Here is a 4,005-nt window from a genome sequence, read left to right as displayed (position 1 = left end):
TAGGAGTCTCCATTTCTTCTCTTTCCACTATCTCTCTTTTTTTTTAAATCAGCAATATTAATCATATTCTTTATTGATGATAACACACTAAAATATGAATGAGGCCTTTGAAGAAAGCATTCAAATTAAATGGAGACTAAGTAGTTTAATTCTAAAGAATGGGTGGGTCAAAGAACATAGAAGTGGTGGATAATTCTGTTAAAAAACGATTTTGAGACAACATATCAAAACTTTTGGGATTCCCACTCTCTTCTTAGCCCCTTAAAATCCAGCTTCTGACCTCATCATTCCATTGACACTACTCCCGCCAAAGTTACCAATGACCTCTCAGCTGCCAAATCCCATGGTCTTTTCTCTAGCCTCACTCTCCCTGGCCTCTCTAGAGGCTTTGGCACTGTTGATCACTCTTTTCTCTTCTCTCTAGGGTTTCGGGGCATTAGTCTCCCCTGGTTTTCCTCCTCCCTCTCTGACCACTCCTTCTCTGTCTCCTTTGCTGGATCCTCTTCCAGATCACGCCCTCTAACTACAGGCGTCCCCCTGGGGTCTCTCCTGGGCTCGCTTCTCTTTTCCTTTTATATTACTTTGCTTGGTGAGCTCATCATTTCCCATGGATTTAACTACCATCTCTATGCTGATGATTCTTAGATCTATCTGTTCTGCCCCAATCTCTCTGCTAAATGTGCACGTCCAACTGGCTGTCCAGTAGACATCACAAATTCAACATGTCCAAGACTGAACTCATTAGCTTTCCCCTAAACTGTCTTCCTGCCCCCACCCCCACCTTGCCTATTACTATAGAAGGCAATACCATCCTCCCAATTCCTCAGGGTCACAACCTAGGTGTCATCCTGGATTCCTCCATATCTTTCACCACCCACCATGTCCAGTATGGTGCCAAGGCCTGTTGATTTCACCTTAGCAGCCTCTCTCAAACATGCCCTGTCTCTCTACCCCGACAGGGTGGTTGCTTTTCTGGTGCCAACCCTGACCACCTCACAGTGGATTATTGCAATAGCTTGAAGGGGGGTCTGCCTCCCTCAGATTTTTCCACACCCTAATCTATCCTCCATTCAGCCACCAAAGTGATTTTCCTAAAGGCACAGGTCTGACCTTGTGGCCTCCCAGCTCAAACTCCAAGGCTTCCTGTTGCCTCTAGGAACAAATACAAAATGCTCTGTTCGGCATTCAAAGCCCTTCGTAACCTGCCCATCCCCTACACACACACCTTCCCAGTCTTCTTACACCTTTGTGCCAGACTCGTATTGTTGTGCTGGAACAGATGCGAGACAGAGACCTAAACAAAATTTAAAGATTTATTGTAGTGGGCGGCTGCAAGGGGAAGTCTCAAATTATGCAGCCCCCATCAGGGGTCGAGCTAGGATTTATATGGAAAAGAGCATGGCAAAGAAATGCCAGGAACACTGATGAGGTAATCCAAAGGTGCAGGTGTGTTGGGGGTGGGGGGTGGGGCTAGGGATGGGAAAGTACAGGGAGTATACCGGACAGGGAGGGAGATGACAGAGGTGTGGCTCTTTGTAGTCTGGCCGGAGGAAGAGTCCTTGGGCTGGGCAAGGCACCCCTCTCCCTCTGTCTTGATGAGAGAATGCTCTGCAACAAGGGAAAGCTTTCTCACAAGACAGGAACTTACTGAGAAATTGGGAGGCTTCCAGAGGCATGATCTGAGTGTTGGGGTGCTTGGGTGCTTATGCTTGGGTGCTTATGTTTAGGTGCTTGTACTTGGACCCCAATTTCTCCCTAGCCTCAGAAACACTGTCCCTTGATAATCATTTAAGATCAATTGAGCCCCAATAAGGGCCAAAAACCTAAATTAATCTTTTTCTCTCTGAGCGAACTAAAAACACCCCTTCCTGTGTCAGCAAATTCCAGGGCCAGATAGAGCTGATCGGTATTCTTCCTGTTTGTTATCACTGGGCCCAGGATGTCCAGGACCAGATACTCTCTTGAATAATGGGACTTTTCTTGAGTTTCAATTGAGAACTGACCACTCCTTAACCACTCCCTAATCCCACCCTGAGTCCCCTAGTTAGCATATTTGACATATGTTTTATTGCATTTATCCTATATAAACTTTACCTGTACCTCTCTAAGGCTGCAGGATCCTTTAAGAATCCTTGCCCGCTGAAAAGCACAACAATAAATCTTTGCCACCTTGAATTAAAGAATGCTTGAGTCTGTGAATTCCTTCCAGACGGCCTGTCCTGTACTCCAGTCTTTGAGGGGTCACAATCTCTCAACCTCTCAGCCTGCAACATGAGAGCTGGGGCCTGAGCAGCCCAGCTCTGTGTAGCTGTACCAGGGAGGGAGATAAGGGTCATGGTGAGGCCCATGCATGAATAACGGGCTAGGCACAGTGTCCTTGGGCTGGGGGGTGGTTGTCAGAGACAGTGTTTCTGAGAGGAGTGAGAAATTGGGGCACAAGTACAAGCGCAAGCACCCGAGCACCCCATCATTACAGGTCAGAGACCACATAAACTAGACCAGGTGTCCTGGTCTCTGGTATAAACATAATTCCCTAAAGCAATTCTGTTGCAAGCTTTTTTCTCCATTTGCTTTGGAGGTACAGGCTGTGCTGAACTATGCAAAGAGTACATTTCACTATTGTTTAGACTGAGGAGGAAAGAGATCTGGGGTAAGATTAAGCAGTAATTTCTGCTTTTTTTTTATGGCTTAAAGGGCCCTACTACCTAAAATGATAAAATAATGTTCTGCATTACAGTATCCAGTCTTCTGGCCTCCTGGCCGTTCCATGAACAAGACACTCCATCTCTCAGCTCCAGGCATTCTCTCTGGCTGTCCTCCATGGCTGGAATACTTTGTCCTCCCCACTCTGGCTACTTAAATCCCTTAACTCCCAACTAAAATTCCACTTTCCACAGGAAGCCTTCCCCACCCCCTTAGTCCCTCTTTCTCCTGTATATAGCTTGCTTTGTTCGCATGTCATCTCCCCATTAGACTGTAAGTTTCTTGAGGGCAGGGACTGTCTTTTGCCTCTTTTTGTAACCCCAGGGCTGGGAGATATGCCTGGCACACAGTGTAATGCAGAATATTATTTTACCATTTAGGTAGTAGGGCCCTTTAAGCCATGAAAAACAGAAATTCCTGACCTCTCTCCTCCTAAATCTAAACAAGAGAGAAATGGACTCTTGCATAGCTCAGCATGACCCTTATCTGTCCCCCCTGGTACAGCTATCATGTCTCTGGAAGCCTCCCAATTCCTTAGTAAGTTCCTGTGTTGCAAGAAAGCTTTCCCTTGTTGCAGAGCACTGTCTCATCAAGATAGAGGGAGAGGGGTGCCTTGCCCAGCCTGAGGAGTTTTGTCCTTGGCCAGCCCAAGGACTCTTCCTCCTGCCAGACTCCAAAGAGCCATACCTCTGTCATCTCCCTCCCTGTCCGGTATACTCCCTGTTCTTTCCCATACATAGCCACCCACGCCCAGCCCCACAACACACCTGCACCTTTGGATTACCTCATCAGTGTTCCTGAGATTTCTTTGCCATGCTCTTTTCCACATAAACCCTAGCTCGACCCCTGACCGGGGCTGCTTGATTTGGGTGTGCATACCCCTTGCAGCCGCGCCAATAAATTCACATTTTAAATCACGTCTGGGTATCCCTCTCTGACTTCTCGGTACAACAATAGCAGGCATTTAATACATGTCTGATTAACAATCCACACTGTCTGTCTAAAGGTAGAGGGGGCTGCCTGGTTAGGGGAGGCCTTCGGGGGCCAGCCACACGGATGGGGATCCCTAGGCAGGTCTCTGCAGAGGGCATCCCGGGAGCCTGGCTGGCCCCAGCTCAGACCACGTGGGCACGTGGGTGAGCTGCTGCTGGGATCGCTGCTCCCCCTGGTGGCCAGAGGAAGCATTTCCTGCAGGCCACAGGCTCCCTGGGCCCCGCTCCTGCCCTTAACCAAGATGGCCCACCCAGCTCCATGTGACCCCCCATTCCCCTTCTCCTCCCACAGTGGCTCCTCCTCCTCCTC

This window comes from Phascolarctos cinereus, unplaced genomic scaffold (genome assembly GCF_003287225.1).
Source record: "Phascolarctos cinereus isolate Bilbo 61053 unplaced genomic scaffold, phaCin_HiC Scaffold_5;HRSCAF=322, whole genome shotgun sequence".
In the NCBI taxonomy this organism is placed as follows: domain Eukaryota; kingdom Metazoa; phylum Chordata; class Mammalia; order Diprotodontia; family Phascolarctidae; genus Phascolarctos; species Phascolarctos cinereus.
The sequence above is the reverse complement of the archived record's forward strand: the minus strand, read 5'-3'. Positions refer to the sequence as shown.